The 22,707-nt window shown below is 37.5% G+C and overlaps 1 long non-coding RNA gene and 1 other non-coding gene across 2 annotated transcripts; one reads left to right on the top strand and one right to left on the bottom strand.

Annotated features, from left to right (window-relative positions):
• Positions 1-6,398: 6,398 nt before the first annotated feature.
• On the top strand, positions 6,399-6,471 carry Trnak-uuu. The gene has a single exon. It is a non-coding gene; the product is annotated as a tRNA-Lys (tRNA).
• Positions 6,472-9,706: 3,235 nt separating this feature from the next.
• On the bottom strand, positions 9,707-12,157 carry LOC113470465. Its single transcript, XR_003393510.1, has 2 exons — positions 12,088-12,157; positions 9,707-9,871 (listed from the first exon to the last, which is right to left on the bottom strand). It is a non-coding gene; the product is annotated as an uncharacterized LOC113470465 (long non-coding RNA).
• Between the last annotated feature and the right edge of the window lie 10,550 nt (positions 12,158-22,707).

The following is a 22,707-nucleotide window of genomic DNA, read 5'->3' as shown; positions in this document are numbered from 1 at the left end:
TAAAAGTGCAAAACTTGTGACAGAGGGGGATTTTTTTTTTTTTTTTTTTTCTATTGCATTTTTATACCGATCTCAAATCTGTGCGTATTAAGTTTGGGCCAAATCTGGTACCTATCTTATATGTGAACAACTTTTGGGCAACTTCTACAAAAACAATTGACTGTAAACTTGGCAAACCTAATATAACTCGTAGCTCGTATGTTCTCTTGGGAAATCCGGGCACTCGTTTTGCCACTCCTACAGAGTGGTACTACCCTTCAGACTTCCGCCCAACAGGGTACCCAAGAGGCTCCTTAACTGCAAGAAGGTCTTTATTTCTAACTCGATGAAAGGAATGTTATGAGATTCGTTTTCGAGAGGTAATTAGAAATGATTATGTTATTATTCTAAGTACTGGAACAATAGAGGGGAATACCTGTTTTATAAATACCGTACAGCAGAGAGGGGGGCGGGGGGACTGTGGGGGAGGACCACCCTGTCAGAAGGTATCTGCTGTCTTCAGGTTTTTAATGACTTTCAATGGAACAAGCTCATACAGGGTAGACTGTAAATATGATATATCTGCCAGCTACTAAACAGACAAGGTTTGTACTTAGAACGGCTGGTTTTTTCCTTTCCCTTCTCTCTCTCTCTCTCTCTCTCTCTCTCTCTCTCCTTTCTTGTCTTTACTTGGTTATACGGGTAGGTGAGTAGATAATGTAGGTACCGAATAGGAAAAATTCCCCCTCGAATTAGGTATGTATACCAAAATAAATAAATACCAGTATACCTAATACTTACTTAGCTGTAAATTCCACCAAGTGGGTAGGTATGGATAAGTATACCCTATTTACCTAAACATTTGGGAATTTGGGGAATGGGTAGGTTAGGTTTTTTTTTTTTTTTATCGTCGTCTTCTTCTTCTTCTTCTTCCTCTTCTTCTTCTTCAAGAGATCTGATAGAGTGAACTGTACCTAGACTAAGTTCTTATCGTCCCAAAATTGAAGACAGAAGGACATGTCACAGGATCACAAGCCAGCCGTTCCGAGAACGAACGCTATATGTTGGGAATAAAGTTGAGCTTACAGTAGGTAAGTAAGGTATCGAAAAGGAAAAATTCCCCCTCGAATAAGGTACCTACTATAAATTCCACCAAGTCGGAATTTGGGGAATGGGTAGGTTAGTTGGGTAGCTTCCTGACATGTCCTCCCTAATGGACATGAGAAACCACTTTGGTCGAATTTATAATTCACAGTCACCTCCATCTGAAAACTGTCCAACTTTCACATCCATTTGAGATGAAATGGAAATCTACCTCATATCCTTTACTTACCTACCTTATGTTTGGTTGTTTAGGTATTTCCAAGGGACATATTGAGGGGGGGGGAGAGAAGGGTGAGCGAAAAAGAGAGAGGGGGGAGAGGAAGAGAGGAAAACAAAGTGCGAGAAAGGGGGGAGAGAAAGAGAAAAAAAAAGATAGAGGGAAAAAGGGAGGAGGGAGAAACGAAGGAAGGAAAGAGAGGGAGCCAACGTACAGGGTGTGACAATCGCCTGGTTAGCATCGAATGAACGATAAGCTTTCTATGTTTAACTCTACAACTTGTTAGTCAGTCGGATTTTGATGAAAATTGACAGAAGAGTAATCAGCGTGCCATAAAGGAATTTCCTTAGATTTTAGCCTGATCAGGCCTTGAGAAAGTCTGTGTGTCATCTTTACTTCTGAACGTTTTGTCCAATTTTGTTGAAATTTGGCACACAGGTTCCTTTTGTTTTACTGGTGAAACTAGACGTAAACGTATTTAAGTAGGTACCTACAGTGAATAGTTAAGGCATCATCAATGGATATCTGTAACGGGCGAAATTTACGTCCGGGAAAAATGTTAGATGTTCTTTTCTTTTCTGAATTCTGTCCCAAGTACAACCCGGTATATTGTATCAGTTCACCAAACGATCCCGAGCGAGTTTGACGGTCAATAGCATCTCTCTCCTCTCAGACCGTCTAATAGCGAATCAAGGACAAATCGCATTAATTTATCGTCTGGTGTGATTGATCTGTGCACGCCGTGTCAGCAGATATATATCTCAGTGCGGGAATATCCACTTTCAGAGTTCTGCCTTAAATCCAAGTTCATCATTTTCTTGAGTTCTGCTTTTTTTTTCTTTTGAAGAGGTTTGACAGAGGGATCTATATCTGCTAATAACTGTACTTTTTTAAGCGAATGCAAATATCAAGTTTTTTTTTAAAGAGGTTTGACAGAGGGAACTGTGACTGCTAGAGTCTTATCGTCCCGAAATCGAAGAGAGAAGGAAGACAGGATAGGAGAAAGCCAGCCGTTCCGAGAACGAACATTATCCTTCAGGATAAAATCCGCGCCGGGCAGAAATCAAACCTGCGGCATAGGCTGACTGAGTTCTGCCTTAAATCCAAGTTCAAAAAGTTGTTGCAGCCATTGCTTTAGTGAGTTGATGAGACCTGACTCTCCCTCTATAAAACCCTGGGGGATGATCCTGTAGGTGGCTAGGTAGCTACATATTATAACAATGAAAAAATGTTTTATGTACTAATATGAATTACTTATCATATCCTCCCACCTTTACATCTTCCTCTTCTTTATGAGAGAGAAAAAGTGTGCAGAAAATACATAAAAAAAAAGAAGAAATTTTAATAGAAATGAATACATTTTAATTTAATGATATTAATTCGCGCACCTAGAGGTGTATTATTTCATATTTGCGGGGAACCATTAATTTTTCCGCTTCAAAGATATGAAAGAAAAGAGAAATATAGTGCGACGAAACCAAGAATGAGGAATTTGATAAATTTTCACTTTTTCACATGATCGAAATCCATGTAAAGAACATTTGTTGTTTTGTTCCAAGCTTCCAAGAAGATTTTAAAGATACGAGTGCTTAACTTATCTGCCAAGAAGGTCGCCCGGTATTCAGGAGGGCATGGGTTCAATCCCGGCCGAGGTACGGAATTTTAGCCTCAACAATGTTAGAGAATTTGACCACAATAGCCTACTGCTGGAGTAAAGGAACAGTTCAGTCCTATCCAAGCAGTATAAATAAGCAGTACTTTTCAATACTTAGTACTTAGGTAGGTATTTATTACTTTCAATTAAAGAAGTGATAGGTACTTATTTAGTAAAATACATAATCAACTATATTACATCTTCAATAATATTGTCACCAACAAAAACATTTTAAAAACTCATTTTATTACCTACAGAAGAAATGATTTCAAGTTATTTATAGCAAAAATCATGGGTACAGTAAGTACTTAGGTAGGTAGGTACCTCCTTCAAACATTCCACAAATGAAGGTCCCTTTACCGGGTATTATTATTTGGGCTATAAATGAAGCAAAAACTTCAGCAGCATGCAATCTTTCTTTCCTCCAACTATAGCCTGTAATATATGCAATTAGTTACATTATGTAAGTACCTTATCAATACTCGTGCTTCTCTCTTTCTCTCTCTCTCTCTCTCTCTCTCTCTTCCCCTACACACATCGTTAACACAACATTAGAAAGTTGAAAAGTTCATGCGAGATGGAAAAATCGCATGTTAAAACTCTCTCATCAGAGGAGGGGAAAGGGAGGGAGAGTGGGGGGAAGGAGGGAGATAGAGAGGGAGAGAGAGGGGAGGGAGGGAGGGAGAGAGAGAGAGAGAAATTCAACCTTTTCTGCTCTATCCCTGTCTCTCTCCCTCTTTGACTTACTATCGCTCTCTCCTAAGGCCAGCCATTCACTACCTAGGTATCAGGTAGACCTGACAGATGGACCTTTTTTTAGCCGTATCAGGTAGACCTGATAAGATATACCTGTCAGGTCTACCCTGGCCTAATGAGTAGCCCTACTTTTGGTAAAGATGTTTAAAAAGTGCACTTCTTCGAAACGTATTGAAATTTTCTTCAAAACGTATTGAAAACAATCTAATATAACGGCAATAAATACCCATAAGATAGTGGGTGTAGATGAAACACAAGAGTTCTACAATATTCATGTGATGGTTTCAACTTTAAAATAATAAAATATAATCGTCATTTCCTCTCATATGGTGTGGGTAAAAAGAGTTTTAACCCTTTCACCCCCAAAGGGACAATACGTCCCACAGAAACATGATACATACTTACATCATCCCAAATCTATCGAAAAAAATCCATTATCAGTGTTTTTCAAATGTTTCTCTTGTGATCTAAGACGTCTGTCAGTAAAATTCACTTGGCTAACTTGTCTGGTTCTGTCTCCAGATCGATTTTTGTTCAGTAGTCCTAGGAGGACATAAAAATTTGTAGAGTCCTCATTTATAGCCCAAATAATAATGCCTGATCAGAAAACTCGAAAGATTCTTCCTAAAATAAGTCGGGGTGAAAGGGTCAATTTGCCTTCACGTTTCAGAGCTTTGTACAGGCCAAGTGATGTGAGACAGGCAGAATCTAGGCAGAATTTTTATAAATATTTATTTTACGTTTCTGTGTGTGTATTTTTGCAGCTGACAGCTGTTACATTCAGGTCAGTTTGCCTGGTGTTGATGGTCCAATCCTTATTAGGCGATTTTTTTTTTATTTCCCTTAGGAAGAAAAGTATTCTATTCCATTATTACTTATTCCTTCATCTTCTCCTTTCCCCTCTCTTCTTTCCCCTATTTTTCTATCCCGCCGACAGGTTTATCCTGTTGGCGATCGTTGGTTGGGTGGAAGAGCTCACAGTGTGAGAATCCTGCCATTAAAGCCTAAAAAAAAGTAATGTACCTATTGTGAACCGCTTAACTTTTAAAAAAAACCGCTTAACTTAAAAAAAAAAAAAAAAACGCTTAACTTCAGTCTTCAGTGAACCAATGGAACTGGTGTTACTGGTGCAACGGGCTTTCTCTGCTGACTATTTCTGTTTCCCACGAGGTGTTTTTTTTTTTCTTCTTCTTCTTCTTTTTCTTTTTAGCTGGTTGATATTGAGTAATCAATTATGTATTCAATAAAACATTGAATGGATCCCACTACACGGTTGTGACCTCGGAAGTCGAACCACCTACCCTCCTACCTCCTGAGCTAGTACCAATCCATGTTAGTTTTTAAGTAGCTAGATAAGACTACCATGAGAACCAGAAGATAAATGGAAACTGGATTTAACAGGTATCTGTCAGGTAGGGTAGTACATGGGCAAATGACAAAAGGGTTATGTTAACTTTTCTTTTAGGTATCTGTCAGGTTTTTTTTTTTTACTTTCTGTTACATCATGTTTAGGGAATTAGGGAGCTTCAAGGTATATTGGGTCGCAGTTGGTTTGTGTCAAATGCCTAAATTAAGGTTAATATGTAGGTACATCTATTGAGAAGTTACAGTTAAGTAAGTTTAGTTAAGTAAGTACTTAAGTAAGTCTGCGTTTATCAATCGTTTTGTAAAAGTCCTAAGTACAAAATTTTTTACGAGTGCATGCCCTTCGCACTCAACCTTTCCTATTTCTTTAGCGAGGGAAATTTCAGGCTGGTATCCTCCCTGTTTAAAGTCCCCAGCCAGACCATTTTTACTTTCTATTACTACAGTTATAGCGAAGCTACACTAGTTATGTAATACAAAGTCGTGTGATGTTCGCGCCTTTTCCTTTTTGAGGTGGGTGATATTGACCGGAACATTATTGGGTTTTATTGATTTTTTTAATGGTGGTCATCTCAACCGCTTTGAATTTTATTTATTACTTACTTATCGAATTTTATCACTCCATTACTTCGAAGCAGCTTGATTGAGAATATTGAGATGAATGTTAAACAACTTGTCAGTTAACTACTTAACTGGGTGTTGAGGGTATAACTCGGTGTTTAGGATAATAGACTTTGGACACCCAGGTACGAGGTGCATACCTATGTACTTATGTAGGTAGATGAATGGTTAAATGGCTGAGTTAAGATTCTGGATTGTTATTAAGGGTGAGTAAAACTTCCTTCCAACCAGCTCAGGACCGCAAACTGAGTTTCAACTTACCTAGTTTAAGTTTAACTCTTGGAATAAGTAATCTGATTGGACGATTTTAAACTTTTTTTTAACCAATGGTTATCCTTGCCTGGTTTAAACTCAGATTGAACCGGCCATTAAAGAAACACAGTATTTGCCATTTCAACACCCTACACTACTAGGCCCTTAAGGATACAAGAGGTAACATAAACAATAACATCAGTCCCTACGTCAGAAGTAACCACATGAACATTGAATAACATTTTATGCTATTTCATATTATTATGTAATAAAACTCATTCAGGTAGACACAATAATCATAAACAATAACATCAGTCCCTACGTCAGAAGTAACCACATGAACATTGAATAACATTTTATGCTATTTCATATTATTATGTAATAATTGTAATAAAACTCATTCAGGTAGACACAATAATATACAACTAATATGACCGATAAATATCACAAGCCCGGATAGCTCAGTCGGTAGAGCATTAGGCTTTTAACCTAAGGGTCCTGGGTTCGAGTCCCAGTTCGGGCGTAACTTTTTGTATCCGTTTGACTTTTTTTTTTTTTTTTTTTTTTTTTTTTTTTTCGAATGTCCTGTAGGCAATGTAATTTAAATGAGAGTGTTCCCACTACCCACGACACGATTTTTTTCCGAAGTGGGAACGGGCTTTATGGAGTTCCAAGGAATATTTAACCAAGGAACACTCCTTTTTTTTGAAGAGGTTTTGACAGAGGGAACTGTAACTGCTATGGTCTTATCGTCCCGAAATGGAAGAGAAAGCGAAAAACTCACTTAGGGATGAAAAAAAAAAAAAAAAAAAAAAAATACCACCACGGGAACTCATTAGGTACCGATCGCGCCCAAAATCTACTGTGAACATGTTCTTATAGGGTTATAGGGAATTGTTTTATCGTCCCGAAATTGAAGAGAAAAGGAGGACAGGATAGCAAAAAGTCAGCCGTTCCGAGAACGAACATTATCCCATCAGGATAAAATCCGCCCCGGGCGGGAATCGAACCCGCGGCCTAGCGCTTACAAGGCAGACGCACTACCAACTAAGCTAACTAGGCTGGCAGCTCTTTGACTTTAAAACCTCGCCTAAGTCAGCGCAACTGTTCTATTGATTTTCAGTCATGGCTAGGAGAAGTGACCACTTCAAATAACAAGGAGTTCACCATCCTCAACCTGGAGCAAGTTCTGGATCCCAGTCGACCTATGACAACTCGGATAATGGTCCGATTTGAACCGAATGGAGGCAGTCCCAAGGTGAAGACCATTTGGCTTAACGGGAAACAGATATGCCCAGCCGAAACTCCGAGTAAGTACGCCCTTTATAAACAAGACCACCTTAAGGCTTAGGTGTAGGGGCAAACAGCCCTAAAGGATGGGTTGGGCCTTTCTTTCCCTCTTTTTTAAGTAGGCGTTAACAAAGGATTGTGCCGGGCAAGGTATTGTGCCGTGCCTTAGGAAGGGCACAGCTTTAGGCCGTGCCAGTAATTGCACAGGTAAGATTTTATGTTTCAGCGTTTAAAGAAATTCAAATTTCAAATCAATTCTCGAGATTTTTTGAGTGGATCGTAAAAAAAAAAAAAAAAAAAAAAAAAAAAAAAAGTAACTACTACGCTCATGTAAGGGTACCAAGTATGTACCTACTTACTGCCTGAACTATCCGCTCTTAATTACGTGATTGTCTCTCCTCCCTCCTCTCTTCTTCTCTCTGTCTTCCTCTCTTCCTCTCTCTTCTTCTCTCTTTGCCGTGACTTGATCACATGACGACATGAAAGACATTTCTCCTCTCTCTCTCTTCCGCACGTGAGTCTATATATTCTCTCTCTGCCTCAGGTAGGTAGCCCAGGGAGGGGGGGAAAGCTTAAAAAAAAAAAAAAAAAAAAAAAAAAAAAAAAATGCTGACACAGAGTTTCATGCTACCGGAGCCCTGTTAAGTACATCTTATTAATATTGTTTGTCTGTAAGAGGTTGCCGTCTAAACGGTAAGTCGTAGAAACTTGAAATTTTGTACACAGGGTCATATTTTTATGGCGGTGGTTATACCTAGGCTAGGTTAAAATTTCCTAAAGCCAGCCGTTCGCGAGTTAACTATTCAAGAAATTCGAAATAACTGAGCGATGCAAAGCTCGCGGGTCGCGGGTATCCCGCTAGTAATTACGTACATAGGTATGTAGATAAGTAGGTATGTACCTATAGCTATACACAGGTTTCCTAAAGCCAGCCGTTCGCGAGTTATTCAAGAAATTCGAAATAACTGAGCGATGCAAAGCTCGCGGGTATCCCGCTAGTAATTACGTACATAGGTATGTAGATAAGTATGTACCTATAGCTATACACAGGTACACAGTAGGTACCTATGTAAGAGGATTTACATGTGAACTATGGGCCCTAAGCTATTCCCTGTTTAAACTTATGTATACATAGCGACTTAGCGACATAGCAGAATGTAATATGTAACCACCTATACATAGCAGTAATGTAATATATGCAATTAGTTACATTATGTAAGTACCTTATCAATACTCGTGCTTCTCTCTTTCTCTCTCTCTCTCTCTCTCTCTCTCTTCCCCTACACACATCGTTAACACAACATTAGAAAGTTGAAAAGTTCATGCGAGATGGAAAAATCGCATGTTAAAACTCTCTCATCAGAGGAGGGGAAAGGGAGGGAGAGTGGGGGGAAGGAGGGAGATAGAGAGGGAGATAGAGGGGAAGGGAGGGAGGGAGAGAGAGAGAGAGAACTTCAACCTTTTCTGCTCTATCCCTGTCTCTCTCCCTCTTTGACTTACTATCGCTCTCTCCCAAGGCCAGCCATTCACTACCTAGGTATCAGGAAGACCTGACATATGGACCTTTTTAGCCGAATAAGATAGACCTGATGAGATATACCTGTCAGGTCTACCTGATAGTGAGTGGCTGGCCTAATGAGTAGCCCTACTTTTGGTAAAGATGTTTGGAAAGTGCACTTCTTCAAAACATATTGAAATTTTCTTCAAAACGTATTGAAAACAATAAATTTTAACGGCAATATAAGGTAGTAGGTGGATGAAACACAAGAGTTCTACAATTAAGATAACAACAAAACCAATACAAACTCATTTGAATAGACAAAAAACTACACCGAAGTTTCCAAAATTGCAACGAAATCGTAAATAAATCACAAGGTTTTGGGAGGATAGAAACAAAAGCAATAAAAAACACATTAAAAAGAGTAGGTAGAGGTAGAGAGCTAGTTAAAAATTTACACCTCCACAGTTAGCACAGGTAAAAATAGTTCTCTCTGCCTCTCCTGCTTTTTTTCCTGTTGCATACAGGATGGGTCAACATTATCATTTTTTTCTTCTTTTTTGAATAGGTTTGAGAGAGGGAACCGTAACTGCTAAGGTCTTATCGTCCCGAAATCGACGAGAGAAGGAAGACAGGATAGGAGGAAGCCAGCCGTTCCGAGAACGAACATTATCCCACCAGGATAAAATCCGCCCCGGGCAGGAATCGAATCCGCGGCCTAGCGCTTACAAGGCAGACAGTTAAACCTGTTAATTTGGGAATCCATGGGGCCACGATTTTTAACCCCGTTTATATTTCTCATTTAGACAGGTCCACTTAGAAAGGTTCGACTTTAATCGAGTTTTTTTTTTTTTTGAACTTTTTGTTAAAAAATTGAAAGGTAAACTTACCATCAACAGGGTTATCCGGTAATGTCAAGTCCGGGAATTGCTTCTGCACTTCCGGGCGGACTATACAGCTGTTATCCACAGGCCCCACGTGAGCACAAGGGGTTAAAGACACCAACGAGGAAATTATTATGAACACTAGCACAGGGGACTTGTACATGTTGACTTTTAGATTCACAATGGGTTAACTATGATTTTTATTATCATGGAAATTTTATTGAAATTTGGCAAGTCGAAGGTAATTATATCTAGGGAAATAGGTAAAGGATGAAATTATTGCACGATTTGAAGTGAGAAAAAACAAAATGATTCACGAATACAAAAATAAACAAAAAATGTAGGTAAATAAACTAGGTTAGGTATATACTAAATCTAGGTGAATAGGTCAATTGATAGGTTCCTAAAACTGCCCTAAAAATTACAATTTGATCAAGTGAGACTAGGTTTGAAAACAAGTAAGTATACTTAGATGTTAAATCAAGGCAGATAATAAAATTATGATGTAAACTGTGTTTAAATTAAAGGTTGATATTGTCTTAACACGAGAAAGATAGGATCAAAAAGCAAAAACTATTGATGGCGTAGACAAGTCTCTTTTTTCACGGATTAAGAAAATTTACTCGAGTGGGTCGAAGGCACGACAGACATTAAAACATGGAAGTCCCTAATGCAAAATGTGCATCAATACACGAACGAGGAAAAAAAAATTGCAAGATTGTAAAGATAAGATTAACAGTATGCAAATGAGTTTGCGAGACACAAAACTCTCGACATGCAAAATGTGAAAATCTTAGGACAGAAACTACACTGAAGCTTGCCAAATCTAAACGGACGTAGAAAAAATTATAATAATAAAATCAGCACAATGTATTATTATAGGTAGGTATTTGTATTTAACTATTTATCCGTTCTGAAACGTGAAACACTGTCCTTCAAAAATCAATCGTTTGATACACTGACGTTAAAGAATCGTTTGCAAAATCGTTATCACGAAAATCGCAAATCCGTTTGTGTAATTGAAACCGGTTAAAACCGATTCCGCCTAAATCGGAGTCAATTTAGAGTTGACTACTTTGATTGATCAATTAAAAATCGATTTGTTCAATTGATTGAATTGATTTCAAACGAAACATTTCAATTTTCAATTGCTATTTTGACAGCACAAGAATCGATCACTCAAATTTTGCTCACAAATCTAAAATCCAACACCACCTGTTGCTGTTGCTATACACCTAGAAAACCTGTTTCACAAATTAAAAAAACAAAAAAAAAAAAAAAAAAAAAAAAAAAAATCCTGAAGGACAGAAGAGTAATTCTTACGTGTACAACAACGATTATCAGTTTCATGCTCCCATGAGGAAATACAAATACCTACCTACATAGTACCAAGCTAAAGTTCTGGCAAACTTCAAAAGCTTTCAAATAGGAGGATATTTCAATTAGATCCTGCATCATAATTATGCAGTAGGTACCTAAGTGTAATTAGATACCTACCTGGTCAAATAATATGATGCTTCATGCAAAGTTGATTCGCCTAGCTTGGATCATAAGATGCAATATACCTAGAGGTAAAGCAGACATCTCCACTATTCCTTTTTTCATTGCACATTGCATACTTAGATTGTTACACGGCGTTCATACAAAATGTACGATCATAGAACCTGATTTTATTCGAATAGAACCTAGGTACTACCACAGTTATCTTTTTAAAAGATCATTGATGTTAAGCAACGTTGTGAGTGGATGCCATTTGGACGAGTGACCTTCTGACATTGCCAAATTATTACCTCCTTTGTTAGTTACCTAATCTAGGTATTTTATTATAGGTAATTAATTATCTGAACCAATTTTATACAAGGTTTCCGTCATTTATTTTAGACAGATACCTAGTTTTGAAATTACTGTTCTTAACAACGGGAGGACGGAGTTTAGTTAAGCGAATCATAAGGCTAAAATACAAGTAACGTTTCAGTATTATTATTCTGCTAGCGAGTTAGATTGTGAAGCGACAAGCTTTCTGTTGCTTATGCTTTTTTAAGCCGATGAAAAATGCCCCAGTTATATGAATGTGATGTTTTTGTGCTGGGAATCTCATTAATTATCATTATACTTACTTACCCCCACTCCTCCCGCGCCTTTGTACTTTACAGGGTAACCACTAACACTAACCAAATCATGGGACCTATAGGTAAGGTTGTTCATCAAATGACCTGGAGATTTCAGTAACGAGAAATTTTAATAATTTAAAAAGAGTGTCAAACCCCCTCATTAAAAAAAAAAAAAAAAAAAAAAAAAAATTGTAATTTGTAGAATTTATTTTAAAGGTAATTTTGCAAAAATTCAATTAATTTGACGTTACAGGTAACAGGTAACACGAAAACTAGATCAAATGTCGCGATACGAAAATTACGAAAGGGAAGTTTTTCATCACGCGATCTTTTTCCGATAAAATGGGGGTACCTACTCGTAATACTATCGTCTTCGCCTATGGCAGTAAAAAAGACGAAAACTTACGCAGGATAGGCCGAAAATTTTCTTTATAAAAATTAAAAACTGTATGGATAATTATTTACGATTTTTAAAATAATTACGATATAAAACGAAAATAAATAGACCGAAAACTTCACACTCGAGTCTTCCTTCTCTCTTCGATTTCGGGACGATAAGACCATAGCAGTTACAGTTCCCTCTGTCAAACCTCTTAAAAAAAAAAAAAATGTTACTTATTGGGACTTCTAGACTGTCACCAATCTCATCCAAGTAGTCCATTGCGAAATTAATGCAGTAAGTACATGGTTGACCTACGTCACTGAAACTCTTGTCCAGAACTGGGATTAACACGAAGTAGTGGGATAATAACTGTCTTCCTTCTCTCTTCGATTTCGGGACGATAAGACCATAGCAGTTACAGTTCCCTCTGTCAAACCTCTTAAAAAAAAAAGAGTCCTTGAAGGGATGGCATTCTATTTACTATATTATTCTCCTTTCCCCTTTTGTGTCTTCTTCTTCTTGTTGTTGTCTTCTTTCTTCTTCATAGAAGGTACCTCTATAGGCATTTCTTTTATTTACTTTGGGAAAGTAAAACCATTAATTGCACAATATGATTTTCTATGATACATTTTTTATTTTATCCCTGTGGAGAAATCCTGTATAAATTACTCCCTTTTTTTTCTTTCTCTCTAAATAAGGGAACTATATATAAAACTTCCTTACTTATCCTATCCAATTCTGATGTTTGCTATATTTGACCTGCTACAATGTGAATTACACTGTTTTACACATACCAAGTTTTTTAAACAAAGCCAAAGCAAGGATTATTATCTTCTGAGGAATGTTATACTTGTGCAGTATTTACCCATTGTTTACACTTTCTATTGTAATCTACCTACGTAGTTAGATACCTAACCCCGATGATACCTAGAGTAGGTACCTACTTTAACTTTGGTACTTTGGGAAAGTAAAACCATTAATTGCACAATATGATTTTCTATGATACATTTTTTATTTTATCCCTGTGGAATATCCTGTATAAATTACTCCCTTCTCTCTCTCTCTCTCTCTCACTCTCTCTCTCTTTTCTACCCACATTTTCTCACAATTTAAGCTTTTCATAGCTTCAAAACCAGACCATTTATGTAGGTACTTACTCGGAGACCAAAGATTTCAAACTGTTTTATAAAGACTCGTGGAATAAGAAATTTAATCAGGGATTTTTGTCCACATAGAAATATTTTTTCACGGGCATTACAATTAATGGGTACCGACATATCTATTAGAAATCTATTGCAGAAGATTTCTAAACCATGTCCTTCGATTTTCATTTTCATTTTGTCGATGGTGACATAAAAAGTTATGGACTTTCTACTTGTAAGTCTCTGATAAACAAATAATTACTATTTTAGCACAAAAGTTCCCTACTTGATAAGCATGATTTCAATAAAAGCTCGAGAAAATAATTAACCCAAAATACAACCCTCATCAATCATGCAAATTTATCTGATTTAAATTTAATAACAATAACATACTTTTGTTGTATTGGATATTATTACTTACTAATTTAATTATTTAATAATTAATTATTTATTAATGTTTATCTTGATTGTGTGGACAACACGACAATAAAATAAATACATAAATACCTAATTTCCTTTTGTTTAATTTTTATTATGTTTGTCACACTATAACACACAATAGTGTCAAAATGACACCTTGTACTCTAACTATCATTATTTTCCATTCATAGGTAGAGATTTTTATTCAATTGGGTATTTGTATTGCAGCAAAAGTGCATCACATTGATATATTTTGGTGCATACTTGTATCTAGCCTAACGAGGAGACAACCTTTAGTATCTCTTGAGATTTTCCCTGACCTTTTCTATCTTTTTATTTTTGGCACTAGGTCAAAAAGGCCTTATAGTGCTCCACTCCGCCAAGTAAGAACGAGAGAGCTATATTATACGTAGATAATAGGTACACCATCGTTTTACAGTTTAATTTTTCACCCAAAAATAAAAATAATTTAATACAAAATCGCTCTATAACTACGTGTAATTGTAAACTTTCCTTTTCTACCAATCACATAAAATGGCCCCTTTAAAATCTCTCTGTTAACTTTAGAGTTAAACTCTCTAGCAAACACACATCCCCCACATTGAAATGCCCAAGAGAGCATGCCTCAATTCTTCGAACAAAAAGTATAATTGAAGGGTTTAGGACAAGAATGGCCTAACAGTTAGACCCTTTATGGTTAAAAAGACTTTTCAAAAGTTGGATAATGTTATAAATTAGTCAAAAAATATCATAGGTATTACACCTACATATCTCAATCATTTATCAAGACACGAGACACCTACATATCTCAATCATACTTTTCAATGGAGATCAAAAACAGTGAACTCGATTTTCAGGACCCTCTTCAATGAAACCCTCCAATTTCAAACTAAAAGAAACTCCCGGAAAAAAGTTCTGACAGGAAACAAAACCCGAAAATAACATGCAACTTTTCAACCATAATATCAAAAGGAAAATAAGACCTGAGGGACAAAACAACTTTTTGCTTCTCTCCCAAATGTCTTTTCAATACCCCGCCCCCAATTTCATACATCAACCACCAGAGCTCAAATGCATGAAAGTTTCAACTTATTTGTGTCAGTTCCTCTGTCAAACGTACGAGTAACTTTGAAAGAGATATATATATATATAGGTATATATTATACTAGCTGAATTCCGTCGCTCCGCTCCGGAATCCCGCTAGTTCATCCCGAGGCATGGCCAAACTTGTGGAAAAGGCATGGCCGAACTTGTAGTTATCAAACTAAAAACATAAACGAAACTCAAATATTAGGCGAGCGAGGAAAAGTTTTCTATCCCGCAGTCTCTGCACTCTGTGTATTTCTTATGGAGATTTCAATATAAGAAGATTCCCACTCATATTATATTACTAGCTGAATTCCGTCGCTTCGCTCCGGAATCCCGCTAGTTCATCCCGAGGCATGGCCAAGCTTGTGGAAAAGGCATGGCCGAACTTGTATTTTTATCAAACTAAAAACATAAACGAAACTCAAATTTAGGCGAGCGAGGAAAAGTTTTCTCTCCCGCAGACTCTGCTTTCTGTGTATTTCTTATGGAGATTTTAGCGATGAAAAATTGATCATACCTATCTCAGGATCGGTTTAGATTTTCGCAAAATCCTTTCTTATTGCACACCTAGACCATAAAAGGAATATTCCTACCAAATTTCAGCTTTCTAGGTGTTGTGGTTCTCGAGATAGAGCGATCAGTGTGTGAACTATGAAATGTGAACTGTGAATGAGTTCTTGTTCTTATAATATAAGATTATATTGATATTAAAGTGGTGTTTCTTGAGCTAGCTGATACGAGTATGAGGGTAAATTGAACAAGAAGTTATTTCTGAGATCAATAGATGTCACGAGGTTATATTTCATTTTTTGAATAGGTACCTCTATTAGAAATTAGTAGGTACTATTAAAATAATACCTTTGTACATCCAAGATCATTATATACTATGTACTATTATTTGTTTGATAGAGGTTTACCGTCCGTCGCGTCGTTGTATAATTGCTAAAGTCTTAAGTGACGGGGCTTTCGCCCTATATTCGGTGACAAGCTTTCTGCCTATGCCTAGTCTGAGTTGGGGATGGGAACTGGGAAATCGACTCATCACTAAGCGATTGCCCAGATGGCCATCAGGATACTAACCACGGTCAACTTTTTTTAACTTCAGTGAACCATAATGGGGAACTTTTGTACATTCAACGTGGTGTTGCCACGGAGAAGACTATAAATAACACTTTGAGAAAGAACATCGGACTTCTGTCTTACTTTGAATAATGTTGTTCTAATCCTATATTCTATAGGTAGGTATTTACCTTTTTTTTCTAATGCAAAAGTACACTGTTCTCCGTCAATAATATCTACATCACACACAAGTACTACTCTACAAACATGATAACAATAAATAATTCCATTATTGACTCAACTTTGTCACTTCAACACTCGTTGAAGCATCGCGTACTCGCGGAGGTACTTGAAACTTTGTCTAACTTTAGATCAGGGGTCGCCAACTTTTATGGGTCCCGAGCTACTCAAAGGTCTAGGAGACCCTTGGCGAGCTACTTTTTAGCCCGTCCTTCCTTTATTATTACTAATAATAAAAGGTACTCAATAAAAGTAGCCACTCAATTGTCTTCACGAGGCCAAGTGCACCCTGAACGCCAAGCACAGAGCCGAAAAAAAACTGCGGCCCCGCCGGGAATCGAACCCGGGCCTCCTACGTGCAAGCCTAGTGTGATACCCACTCGGCCACGGAGGTTGCTCCATTATATTTAACTCCAATTTTCATTTCAGAGTACAATGTCGGAATGGAGGCTCGTGTTTTGGCTCACGTTCATAATTCTGGCGGTCACCAATCTATTCTATCTCGTGTTCGGCTCGGCCGAAATACAACCCTGGAACGACCCCAACCCTGTAGTACAAAAGCCGCCCCCCCGAAGTGAAATAGAAATCGGCCCAGAACCCGAATAGAGTGCCCCAAAACCCGAATAGAGTGCCCCAGAACCCAAATAGGGGGATGCTTGTAGATTGAGTACGAATAGACTATCTTTGGACAAGCAACCACACTAGTAGATCATTGATGGCCGAGGCCACAAGTGAGCGTATTTGGATTAACTTCGGATCAAGCAATCTGATTGGGGTTGATTTCAAAAAATTCCGCCCGGGGCGGATTTTATCCTGATGGGATAATGTTCGTTCTCGGAACGGCTGGGTTTCTCCTATCCTGTCTTCCTTCTCTCTTCGATTTCGGGACGATAAGACCATTGCAGTTACAGTTCCCTCTGTCAAACCTCTTAAAGAAAAAAATCTCTTTTGGAAACTGCACTATATTCACTATAAACCATAGGAAATCAAAGATCATGCTCCATCGGAATTGGTTCCGTTTCTGAAAGCTAGGAATCGACCATTTATTTATAATTTTTACCCATTTGCAACTGCTCCATTACTACTAGATCAGTACTAGGTCCTTGGCTATCTATTCAAATAGAAAGCAAACTAACTAATCAAATTATCTACTTGCCAGCCTGGTTAGCTTAGTTGGTAGTGCGTCTGCCTTGTGAGCGCTAGGCCGCGGGTTCGATTCCCGCCCGGGGTGGATTTTATCCTGATGGGATAATGTTCGTTCTCGGAACGGCTGGCTTTTTCCTATCCTGTCTTCCTTCTCTCTTCGATTTCGGGACGATAAGACCATAGCAGTTACAGTTCCCTCTGTCAAACCTATTAAAAAAAAAAAAATCTGTCTTGTGCCGGCCACTCGGGGTCAGACCGTCTGAGCGTGATTGGTCGGTATTACACACTGAAAAATAACGTTGTTTCTATCTTCCACACAGTACAAATCTTTTTTTTTTTAATTAAGCAAGGTCTATAGTAATAACTAAGCATTGTACAATATTAAACCCATAAAATAAACGAGACCTTGTTTAGACTGCTAGGGTAAAGGGACTTTTTAGTCTCATTCGAGCAGGATAAACAAGGTATATTCTATTCTATTCTATTCTACAAATAACGTGTTTGCTAGCTTTTCACACACCAACAACACTTCGCAAAGTAGAAATAATTTGAATTTTCTGTATGTTCACACAGGTTTGGTTCCTGTGGTTTATTTTAGGAATGACCTGTGCCCTTATGATATAAATAGGAAAACTTTCGGAGTAGTACAATAGGATAGGAAAGGAGAGAAGGGGAACATATAAAGGAGTAGAGGAGGGAGCTTGGGGAAAGAATATCGAATAAAGGAATAGGAGAGTAGGGTAAGAAGGAAAAAAGAGGAAGATATAAAGGAGAAGAGGAGGGAGTTTGGACTTTCGGAGTAGGAGAATAAGAAGAAGAGATAGAGGAGGGAGTTTGGGGAGGGAAGAAGATCTCCCAATCTTTACTCCTGTTACTCCCCTCTTTCTTAGCCTCTTTTCCCTTTTCTTCAAGTTTATCTTATTCCCTCTTCTTTCTCTTGATCCCTATTCCCCTCTTATATTTTCTTCCGATTTCTTTTCTGTCCTCTCCCACTCTCCTCTTCTCTTGCCCTCCTGATCTTCTTCCTCTCCTTACTTTTTCTTTCCTATTATTTCCTTTTCTTTTCTCCTTTTACTTTTTCAATTCAACTGTGTTTCTTTTTCCAATTCCTTTCTTTCTTTATTATTTTTCCTTCCTTCTTAGCTCTTCATTCCTCCTACTTCCCTGGTCTCTTCCACTTTTTCTTTTCTTCCTTCGTCTCCTTTCTTCATCTCCCCTCTAATAATGAGCCTTCCAAGTAACACTGAGTGCCCTATTTTAATTTCTCACTCTCCATCTCCCCCTTTTCTATGTTTCTTAGAGCCTTGTATAATATGCACACGTCAGGGCTTGCTTCAACGACAGCCATAGAGGGAACAGTAACTGCTAAGGTCTTATCGTCTAGAAAGCGAAGGGAGAAGAAAGACAGGGTATGAGAAAGTCAGCCGTTCCGTGAACGAACCTTATCGGATTGTTGTTTGCCCCGGGCGAGAAGTAACCAGATTGGTGACCATTTGGGCACTCACATTCTCCTGGCCTTTCTCGGCCACCCACACACACAGAGTAAGGTGTAATGAGACGGGCACACTACGTTAAATTTTATTACTTGACTTGGACTCGAACCACCAACCTTCAGAAGTCCATCGTGCTAACCACTACACCACTGAGGTTTACAGGAACAGGAACTTAATAACTCGGATTATTTTGGGTTTGAAACCAACCTCAATGGTGTAGTGGTTAGCACGGTGGACTTTGAAACTGGAGGTTGGTGGTTCGAGCCCAAGTCAAGTCATGATATTCAACGTGTATTAGACGGGAAACGACATTTGTGACAAGCCGTTATACGCACAATCAAAATCCCTCATATTTAGAGATTGAGATTAATCCTGCATTTCCCTGTCCATTATTAAAGGTACCTAAATTATTCAGGATTGCACTCAATCCTAGGATAATCCTCACTGGTAATCCCCATCCTTAATTTCTCCCCTGAGGGAAGCCGAGAACATATTCAAATGCTAATAGGTCTGACTTAACACGGTTTCGTGGCTTAGGTATTTACGCTGTGTTGTGGAATGATATACATAAATTAGTACTAATGGGACATGGAGCACAAAGGGGCTTTCATACTTGATAACATGTATTCACGCATACCCACCAGTTTTAACTCTGGTACACACGCTAGGATTTTCTCTTACGATTTGATCGCACGATTAGATTGTTCTTACGATTTTATCGCACGATCAGATTATATGATACATCACACGTGCGTACATGAATCTGTTATGAAAAATTTATGTTGGTCCTTCGGACCAGATTTGAACCAGTGACCTATGGATCTACAGTCTATGTACTGTCTTACTGTGTGTACTGGACAAAACTGTGCTCTTTTGATCTGGTTACTTGATGACTAATCGCTATCATTTCAAGCATCATGTATATTAGGTAAAAGTGATGAATTCACTTAAAGACAAGAGGCAAACCTGAACGAACAGCTGTTTTCACACTAACCGAAGAGAATCCCTGGTGTCATAAGGGAAACTCGTCATCCAAAATTAAATTCTTGTAGCATTCTGCAGACACAACGAACAAGAATTTAGCTAGGAAAATTCTTATCACAATGTTTTCCATTCTGCAGACACAACAAACAAGAATTTAGCTAGGAAAATTCTTATCACAATGTTTTTCAGCAACCTCCGTCTGTCTGTCTGACCACAGTCGTATAATACACGTTTTAGATTTCCACCTATTCTACCCCCATCCCCCCCTTTTACCCTCATCATGATGATAACACAAAAAAAGTGAAAGCTTATGTTAACTCGGTTGGTTGGACTAGAGCATTTGAATTCCAACAGAAAAAAAAAACACTAGCATATTAAATATTTTTTCATTTCCCACTGTTAAACATCTCATCATGGCTGGAAGCTGGTTTTGTATGTTATCAACATTTTGTTTGCATGATGATTTTTTCCACCATTTCATTACGAATATAAATTTATGCACAGAATTTTGAGAATTTTCACCTTTTTTCCTGTTATTTAGGACCCAACCGGGAGAAAAAGTAACAAATACTAAAAAAAAGAGGAAAAAAATGAGAGAGGGAGAAAAAAACCGAGTTAGGTATATTAGTAACTACATATACATTATTATGTATTTACTATTGTACATATTTAGCAGAAACTGGAATCATACGAGTGTAACGGATAGCTGTAATTGAATTGGATGGCATTTGATTAACAATAGGGTAAAAAAAAAGACTAATTTTATTTGTCAGAATGAACTTTTAGGTACATACTCGTATTTATTAACATGTCATTTTTACTTACATACAAGTAGGTGTCTGCCCATCAAGCAAAAAAAAATCTTTGGAATAATAGGTATCAAATAGTATCAATGTCAAACGCATGGTTAGACATTCAAGCTGGAAATGAGATGGATTGTTTCAAGCCATTTAGGCTTCAAGATAATAGAAAGCTATTTTATGCCTGAGTAGTAACAGTGAGTCCCTGGAGATAGACAACAGAAAATATGATAAAATACTCGTAAGTACACTCACGGAAACAGAGGAGAGAGTAAGGTGGGTGGATACAGTTCAATAAACGAAGTGTCAGGGACCTCAAGTAAATGATACATGATACTCTGGAAAAAAAGGAAGAAGAGCAAAACAAGAAGGTGGAGAATACGGGACAAAAATATAAACAGGAGAAGAGGAGGAGAAGAAGAAGGAGAAGGAGAAGAAGAAGAAGAAGAAGAAGAAGAAGAAGAAGAAGAAATTGTTCAGAGAATAAATAATGGGATATTGATGTGATAGACAGACTATTCGAAAAGGTGGGTGAGATATGTTCGAAAACAAGAAGAGAGAAAGAAGAAGTGAGTGCTATTATAGAGAAAAATAATAAGACGGATAGAAAGAGAGTTTGAAAAAAAAAAAAAAAAAAAAAAAAAAAAAAAAAAAAAAAAAGAAAAAAATTCTAACTTTAAAAAAAAAAAAAAAAAAAAAAAAAAAAACAGTAAGAAATAAGGAAAAACTTCTAGCTCCATACAACGACCTGGGTATACAAGAACATAGTCAAAGGAAAAATTGACTCAAGTGCTCATCGTGAAGAAATAGAACGACTTAAAGTCAATAAAAAAGAAACGAAACCATACTCGTACCTAATAAAAGCAAATAAACATCTCATAAAAAGAACGGAGAAGACAAATAAAGAACACAAGCAAGAAGGAGAACTCACAATAATTATGAAGAAGAAAGATGGTCATAATAGTAATAACAACAGGCACTGTTTCCCTGAGAGATATTGAGACAAATACTCAATATTCACAACAAATATGTACTAGAAACAGAAATTCAAATAGATATGGATGAAAATAAATACTGGAATTTAAGACAGTTAGCGCACTCAGCCTTAAAAATGGAAACCAGTTTTACCTATATCAAAAATACAAAAGCCATAGCCAAGGCGAAGCAAGGTACCAGGCATGGTATTTCAGTGTGAACATAACCTGGAAGACTGCTGTGCAGAATCTTCTCGAGCAAACTGCTCCTCCCGTGCCTGGATTCTGACAGATTTTATGGAGAAGCAAAAGATGAATGGGGACGAGAAAAAGAAGAAGAAGTAAAGGAACTCGAAGAAGAAGAAAAGACAGTAGAAAATAATAAACAGTAGGAGAGGAAAAGGACGTAAATGAGGAATAGAATAAGATGAATAAGAAAAAGGCTACCAAGAAGAAGAAGAAGAAGAAGAAGAAGAAGAAGAAGAAGAAGAAGAAGGGAAGAAGTAGAATGAAAAGGGCTCAAGAAGAAGACGAGGAAAGAAGACGAAGACGAGGACAACAAAGATGAAGAATATGGCAATAAGGAGGAAGAACAATGACCAAAAGTAGAGGCACATACATAAAAACACAATTTTACGATCCTCTGACTATCTTTATTATATCTTTGTCTCCGTGCCATTATTATTACGACAAAGAGGAAAAAAAAAAAACACCGTCAACAAGAGAAAGAAAAAGAATCGAAGGAAGGGGAAAAGAAGAGGGAATTGGATAGAAAGGCGAAAAAAGTTGGAAAGACGAAATGGGTAAAGGAATCAGAGGGAAGAAAAGGGAAAAAAGACTTGACATAGAAGGACAGAAAAGGAGTTGGGGAGAAAGGAGAAGGAGGAAAAAAGGAATTGGATAGAAATTAGATGGAAAGACGGAACGAAGAAAGAACTTAGGGAGAAGGAAGAAAAAAAAAGACCTATAAAGAAAGGAAGAAAAGGAGTTGGGAGAGAACGTTTAAAGAAGACAAGAAAGAAGGTTCGTGAGGCATGATACGGATAGAAAACAATCATTGCGGATTAGGAACGGAGTACAATGGATTATGTTGAGAGCGATACTAGAGAGAATCGTAAAATGACCAACAAAAACAAGCTGGAAAATCCCAACACATCATGGAAATGGTTTTACTAACCTACCAACGAGGGTTGTAAATTTTTAGGATGTGTACTTAGGCGTATTCCTATGCTTTGTATTTTCCCATT

This window comes from Diaphorina citri, unplaced genomic scaffold (genome assembly GCF_000475195.1).
Source record: "Diaphorina citri unplaced genomic scaffold, Diaci psyllid genome assembly version 1.1 scaffold1605, whole genome shotgun sequence".
NCBI lineage: Eukaryota > Metazoa > Arthropoda > Insecta > Hemiptera > Psyllidae > Diaphorina > Diaphorina citri.
Note: the sequence above shows the minus strand (reverse complement) of the source record. Positions and strands in the feature narration are given on the sequence as shown.